At 38.7% G+C, this 8,145-nt stretch overlaps 1 protein-coding gene across 1 annotated transcript in view; it reads left to right on the top strand.

Annotated features, from left to right (window-relative positions):
- Positions 1-876: 876 nt before the first annotated feature.
- Positions 877-8,145, top strand: part of LOC139692852 (uncharacterized) — a 53,866-nt gene continuing 46,597 nt past the window's right edge. Inside the window, exon 1 of the mRNA XM_071591165.1 lies at positions 877-1,087. The gene's annotated coding sequence lies outside the window, so the exon portion shown is untranslated. The remainder of the gene's footprint in view (positions 1,088-8,145) is intronic.

Below are 8,145 nucleotides of genomic sequence, written 5' to 3'. Positions count from 1 at the left end.
CGACCGATGGACAACAGTGCTTAGCGGGTAGTTGGAAATATAAAATGTGAGGGTGAGAATGGGATCTCAGGGCGAGAAATGAGCAAACCTCATCAAAGCTTTCGGAATCGTTAAAGCGTGTAAAATTGCCTCAGCCGTGTCTATGTGGATGTGTGTGCGCGGGTGTGAGAGAGGGTGTAGGTATCGGGACACAACACGGGGTCGTCCGCGAAGAGCCTGCGTGGTCGGCGGAGACGGTGGAGGAGAGAGAGACAGACGGGGTCTCGGTGGGCGAATGGGGAGGACGGGTCGGGCGGGAGGGTTAGGGGGAGGGTTAGGTGGCGGGATTGGTGAGTAGGTGAGTGAAGGAGGGGTAGGTGGGGTTTCGGGTGCTCCACCGTGACGGGAGGTAAGGGGAGAGCGATGGGGAAGAGACAGACACCCTTAAAGGGGTCGGGGGTTCTTGCTGGAAGGGGGCGCGAGAGGTACCAGGGGTCGAGGTGGGGGAGGGAAGGGTAAGAAGAGAAGGGAGAGGAGTGGGATGGGACAGGTTGTGAGGGGTGGGGAGAGCGATGGGGAAGAGACAGACACCCTTAAAGGGGTCGGGGGTTCTTGCTGGAAGGGGGCGCGAGAGGTACCAGGGGTCGAGGTGGGGGAGGGAAGGGTAAGAAGAGAAGGGAGAGGAGTGGGATGGGACAGGTTGTGAGGGGTGGGGAGGCGGGGGTGGTGATGGGGCAAGAGAGCAGAGAACGGGGCGGGGGTGATAGAGGGTGGGGGGGAGTGCCGAAGGTGGGCGGTCCCCGACGCGCACGGGCCTTTAAAAAGCAAGCTCACCCTTGCGGTACACGCGCATTCTGTGAGGACCGCGAGACCGTTTAGACGCGCTTTGGTACGCGAGAAGAGAGGGAGAGAAAGGAGATCCTTGTCGGCGGAGAGGGGGTGTCAATTGGCCCGCAGCTCGAGTGGGGGAGAGGCCGCGGGGTGAGGAAGACCGCCACTTGCTGAGGGCTCATTCCACTTGACGGCGGACGGGAGCATTTCCTCGAGAGAGAGACACGCCGACGGCGGAAAGGCACTCCGGGGGAAGAAGAGGCAGCGGATCAAAAAAGTGAGTCAGAGTCAACTCCCCGTATTTTGAATATATATCGAGATTAGCCCCACCGGGGAAGCCGTTGGGACTGATCCCAACACGAACGGCCCCGTTTGAAGCGCAATTGTTTTGGGGGCGGGATGCTCTTGGACTAAAGCCCTTGTTAGTAAATTGTCCAAGCTCCATCGAAATTTTCTCCAAAAATTTGGCGGAATCGTCGTGATGCGGGGTTGACATAAGACATGCAGGACTCTCATCAAATGGGAGAAAATGACGTTTCTGATGGGAGTGATCATTTCTTTAATAAATAAGTTAAGAAATCGTATCTTAATATCCCATTCAATATATTCCATTCCATCTCATCACCTCAGACCCTGTTATTAATATCTTACTTTAGAATAAATCATATTATTCACTGGAAATGGCTCAATGCTACACATCGTACTGATGACCGTGGACATCATTTCTAAAGTACTTTGAAATCAATAATTTTTTCAATGGAATTCTACTAAAATAACATCTGGGAATAATTATAAATCAAGTGTTAATTCGAGTAACATTGATACAATTAGTAATTATTAGCTAAATGTATCATCAGGCAGCTTTATAGGAACGCTTCAAATTACATTTTTGGCACTTGAGTGGCGATTAGGTTAAGATTTCATATAAAATTGATTATTCTTCTTGATCATGCAGTGGCAAAATCAGCAACTTGTTGCGTAGTACACATTTTATCGGGATATTTATTCTTTCTTTTTACTCATTTTTTTCGAATTCGGATCATTTGTGGGCATCCAGAAAATAAATGTACTAATTGTTCGATTAATTCTAACGCTTTACAAAGTACCTTCGAAATATTTATATGGTATAGCAAATCGAAAATACGGCACAATATTTTGTGAGGAATGTGAGTTCATGTTGGTGTCAAAAGTAATTTTTAACATACGTATTCAGCTGAAGATGAAGTGGGAGCGAGATGACGTGATGTCGGCGTATTAATTTTGTGTCTATCCATAGCTTATTCTAAATGGTAAAATACCAAATACTAATAATTAATGAGTTAAAAATAAAGACGATAGAGGATCTTATTAATACTCCAATCCTATAAATACTCCTCGAATCTTATCGCAGAGAACAATGTAAGTATCCTTAGAATCCTCAATAGTTATAGGTAATCCTTAACAGACCCTTTGAAAGAACTGATGCGCAATATACATAGGCTATTAATAGTAGTGAAAACACGGGAAAAAATATTTTAATTGCGATTGAGATGGTAAATTTGGTATCAAAAAAGCTTTCCAGTGCCTCCTCTGTAAGTTATTATTTCTTATTTCAGAGCATCCCATCTTGGCATTATTTTTAACGATAGCAGTTGAAAGTACAATCCAAATACTTCGATCCATTAGAAACTTAAGGTAAAGGAGTTTTTAATAACTTTGGTGCATGTGCAATAGGGGCGCGGAAATGGCTGTGTCAATTAAAATCGGCTTAGATTAATATATTTCATAAGTGTCCATACGCTGATCGCATAAAAAAAACACCTTGGAGTGCTTGCCATTTAAAACTTAGGATTGAATTTTTCGAGCAAATCTTTCGAGGGGAAAGCTCGGAAATATAATAGCATCCGCAACAAACAACTTCGTATTTTCTTTTATAGGAAACATGTTTTGCGTGTACGTAGTGCACCTGCCGACGAGTTCGATCGGTTTTTTTCCAGCGTGCGCGACAGATTAAGCCCAGTCCAACTCGCTCGAGCGACCGCATCAGAATCAACATCATTGCTTTCATGGACGTCGTTACTCCACGACAGAGGGAAAATGTACTCACCAGTGGGTGTGCGCTTTAGAGTGTTGATGGATGTCAAGCAGAAGGACGAGCCAAACTCTGACGTGGACACAGAACTGACACGAACTCAACCCACATAAGCTATGGGCCACTTTTACTCGCCCTGTGCACACCGCAACTTTCGCCGTTTTCATTGCTTTTCTGACGCAAACTGGGGAGTGAGTAGCGCGAAACATGGAAGCGTAATCATCTAAAAGAATCTACCACACCGAGCTATTCAAGTACGGCATTCGCACACATCACTTCATTTCAGTTCTTTCTTTCTTTTGAATGTCACGCATTTATCAATATGTGACTCGCGATTCTGTAAAATCCTAGTGGCATCCATGAATGAAATGAGAATTGGGAAGTTGAAAAATTCTCTCCTAATAGATTTGATTTACTTTCTTTAATGATTCAGTGGTAGAGGGAACTGCCTTAACCGTCTTCGTAAAATGATCTCCAATGTGGCGGCGTTTTAATACTATAAGGCGATATTTTTCTCAAATAATAATGCTAAGTCTCGTATTTTATTGTTCTCACAAATACTCTGTATTTTATAAATAATAATCCTTGCATAAAAAACGTTATCATACGAGGTTCTGCACTGTTTTGGAAAATATCCCCGTTTTGTACATTTTAAATAGTTAACATATCTTCACTCTATTAAATTAGTCGTCACTAGTTTCTTCACATCAGATAAAGATATTTTTTCGTTCACCTCGGCATATAAAAAGAACAAGCAAGCCATAATTACATAGTTCATTGTATTTTTCAAGTTACTGGTGACACCACATTTTACATTAATAGTAAATATGTAATTTTTATTCAGCAAATGTTAGAGCAGACAGCACAATGCGCTATGATGTTCGGACGTTGCCATGGGGAAAAGTGAGGGTAGTTTTTTAACGGTTCCTGAAAATTAAATGGCAAAAATCACGACTTCCTAGTAACCTAGGTATAAACAATTACAACTAACTTTACTATGATATTTTTTATCCTTGTGTCTATATATCTGTAATCCTGAATAATAGGCTTCCGTTTTTCTAGCTTCCGTTTTTCTAACTTCTTCCAGCTCACCTTTTCCATCCTTCCGCATGTTCCCATCTCAAAATCAGCAAATCCACCATAATCTTTCATTAAAACCGTTTCTGAGTCTTGTTAAACACTTGGGAAATTCTCTAAGTGATTAACAAGAGTCCAAGTAATCAATATATTTCTTCTACATTTCTGTCAAATAACTTATTTTTCTCACCAAATTAACCTCGAACGGTCCTTAATTTTGCAAGGCCGATTACCTTCTAAATACAGGATTCGGCTCAGTTACAACTCCTGCTCTTCTTCTTTTGCATCTATCAATACGGAATGGCTCCGTATTGCACTTACTGCATTTGGCTACTGTATGGTCGTATCCTAGGGGATCCTAGGCTAAAAGATGAGCCCAGATTTGTGAGTATGGAAAAGAATAGATAAAACGAGTTTGATAAAGAAGAAGGCTACCGGAAAAGTTGTAAATATGAAAGGAAAATGCTAGGTGAAACTCGAAAAGGCAGAGTAGGTGAATATGAGAGTTCATTGAGCGGCATCAAGGCTGGGAGAGGAACTGAGGAAGAAAATAATCAAAGAAAAAAGTTTGGAATATCTAACTTTTATGATTAGATAAATATTGATTTATTGATTCCGTATTTCTCCAACTCCTCTTCTTTTCTTTTGTGGATTAGGTGTCAAAATTAGTCTTCTAGCTGCGTCATAAATGCTGCGACAGAAACCAAGGAACTCATCTTCTGTTTTACCTTGTCCCTTGCGTACACCCCTGAGATTATTATTTTTCCTAACAGTCCTCTTATTTCTTGAATTTTTGCTTAAAAATTTTAACATGAAAAGCATTTAAAAACAAATCTCTTTGCAGCACATTAATGTAAAACAAGATTCGAAACAAGTTATCTCAAGACTTATTTGTCTTTTATTTTAAATCCAGCTGATTGACAATTCAATTACACCCCTTATCCGTCTCCATCTTATCGACCGTCGTGTAAGATTTGCCGATAATATATTTCCATATTTTACATTAACACATGAATTATCTTTGTTCGAAATATTGAAATTAAATGAGATCGAAGTGAAATTAAGAAGATTGTCAATATCACCAGTTCAATAAATGGTAATAAAAAATATCCCGGCTGATAATTTAATTGTGGTTTGAGAAAACGACTAGTTTTTCAACTTATCTTTTCATTAAATAGTTATTATCGATATTATTTCAAATACATTGATGAGTTAGTAGTACAGTATCATCAGAAACGATGATAACTTTGGCCTAGTGTCATATTTGTTAATTCTTTGCCAGAGGCTCGCACGGTATAGATAGAAAAAAATTGGAAAATCAACTTCCGTCATAGATTGAAAAAAATTGGAAAATTCAGAATGGTCACTGTCTGAAAATTAGTTTTCTACTAAAATAATGTTAGAAATGTGAATTTTGAATGATAATGCTCTTCTCTTTCAACAATAATTACTTATATGTACACTTTTGAAGTATAATAACTACTCTACATACATACTATATGAATTTAGAAATCTGCCATTATAGCTTTTAGTGAATATTAAAAATGTTTTACTGAATTTTCAATGAAAGTATTAGTATTTTTGGTCCCAAAGATCTCGCCTAAATTGGTGCATTCAGCAACCATTAGCGTAAGAGTCGATTTATAGATGGTGCACGGTAGGAAGGTATGCACATGGAAATTTTGAAACTCTATGTCTGCTCCTGATGATGAAAAATGCTTTCCACGAATATATTTCTACTCATTGTGGAACAATAAAAGTCACTTGGCGCTATGTCTGGGCTATCGGGAGAATGAAGAACACAGTTTGCATAGATTTTTCGAGGTAATCGCGATTTCAAGGTGTGTTTCGCGGAGCCAACCGTGCCCAAACACGTTTCACGGGCAATTTTTCTGTAATATACGTGTAGGTGAAACCCAATGAACATTTCAATATTTCTGATAGTGCCGCTAAGAATCTTTTCTCACAATGTCAGCGGCGGTGTTAATGTGCTCGCTTACTTTCGTAAGAACAGTAACTGAAGCTCTTGGCCCAACTTCCTTTGAAATTGATTCTCTCCTCTTTCTAAACACTTTAAACCAAATAATGTTCCAGCTGTGCTATATGAAAGAGTTAGACCCTTAATAGTCCTCCAGGAACATAGGCCTCTCAGTTGACGATTTGTTCAGGAATTCCAGTGAAACGTCATGTTTTACATCCAACGTTACAATAGGTGAGCAGTACGTGTTTGAACTTACAACGGCTGCCGCTGATGTAATACTGTATTTTAACTAATGAAGGTTGTTCAACATATACGGTAAATATTAAGCTAACGATATAATATAAAATTGGTTATTTCAAATTATAAATAATGTGGATAAAAATGTATGATCACCCATCGAACAGTTCTCTTTATTTCGACTCGTCGGACTCGACAAATCATCATGGACGGATATTAATTAATCTATTTTGTACGTGTAATATTCTTTTTTCCACTATTTGGTAATCACTTTGTTTAGTTAGCATTAGCATATATTTCTCTATATGTTTAATTTTAAAATATTTCATCTACTTTTCACAACTGAAAAATCGGTATAGTTGTTTTTTGCAGCCTTTGGAACAATAAAATTTGCCTTTAATTAAAGTAGTCATATTTTCATCGTAAAAACACAAAAAAATCCTTCGTTGACCACAAAACATTTTCCATTAGAGAAATTGATTGTGTTACTAACATCGATTTAATAATTATCCAGGTTATGTTTCAGCATTATTTTCTGCCTCTACCAAATTTCCTGGATACGCATTAGTAATTCCTCTCTTGGTAACTGTAAGTCATCGGTACTTTGATTAAGTAAAGCATTTGATGTCTTATATTTACCATTTGTTCAATATTTTCAAGTATAAAACCAGTTAAAGGATATTAGACTCTCAGAAAAGACTTAATGAGAGATGTTCTCATGGTAACTGAGAATAACTCAATTAATTTTACCTATTCTCTATCCTCTTATTGATTATTCTGAGAACCAATTAAGCTGCGAGAGAAATCAAACTTATTGTTCTTTCGTTCTCACATATGGCTTCCTATACTTTTTTTGGGATAGGAACTCTGATCGGACGAAATCTTCCGTCCATTTTATTCCCTCATAAATTCAGCGAATAGACCCAGAAAAACTTTTCTTCCCTAGTTTTCTTAAACCTCTGAATAATTATTCAGGAATATTGAAATATATAAAGAGTTATATATTTCATATATGTGCTGCATGTATATATTTATTGTGTGTATAGAATCTCCCGTTCCTGAAGAATTGCATTTAGTAAAGTGACGTTGATCCCTAAAGCCAACAAAAAGAAGTTGGAAGAGTGCTATAAGGTTAGTTCGGTCAGCCGGTGACCATCAACGGAGAGAGTAAATAGCTTGAGGGCGAAAAGACGTAGGTACCGTAGCACTGTTTGATGTCAAGTTCGATATAACGGTATAGGAGTCGGGTAAAAATAACAGAAACTTTACACTTCCACACACTTTCAATGTCCTACGACTATGGTTTCGATGATACGCAGCATCGAAACCATGGTCGTAGGAAATTAAAAGTGTGTGGAAGAGTAAAGTTTCTGTTATTTTTTACCTTCATCATGAAGGAATTCCGCAAAGTTAAGCCTGAAACTGTAAACGTTATATGAGTCTTTCAATTTCTTTTTATTGGCTACAAGGCTAACTTTACATCCACAGCCAATACCTCACACGTCTCCTTTCACTCACGGTATATTTATTTGAAATTCCATACTTGTTTACATTGTTGCCATGGATGTAACTGAGAGAACTTATATTAAATCAAAAAAGAGTTTTATTAATGGCTAAACAACTCTAATTCCGTAAATGAAATTTAGAAACCGAATGTTTTGGGAAATATAATTTCATATCCCTAGATAATTTAAAGATGCACGCACTCAATCTATTGAGTAACTGTCCAATCAAATGTGTTTCAAGGTGTGTCTATTTCTTTATCTATGCTTATCCTTCCTTATGGGGTTTCCCGTATCTTCTCTTAATGCGCCTTTATTTTTCATGTAACGCACAACTTGAATTTCAGCGTTCGCCTCCGTCATTCGGTTTCGAAGGACCTAGTTCATCTATAGTATGATTTTTGCGATTGTTCAAGCTCCCAGTAGGCCGTATGTTTTCACTAATTGCTGTTTTCTTGTTCGCCACC

Source organism: Hetaerina americana, unplaced genomic scaffold, assembly GCF_022747635.1.
Source record: "Hetaerina americana unplaced genomic scaffold, ioHetAmer1.1.p SCAF_42, whole genome shotgun sequence".
NCBI classification, from domain to species: Eukaryota; Metazoa; Arthropoda; class Insecta; order Odonata; family Calopterygidae; genus Hetaerina; species Hetaerina americana.
The sequence above is the reverse complement of the archived record's forward strand: the minus strand, read 5'-3'. Positions and strand labels throughout refer to the sequence as shown.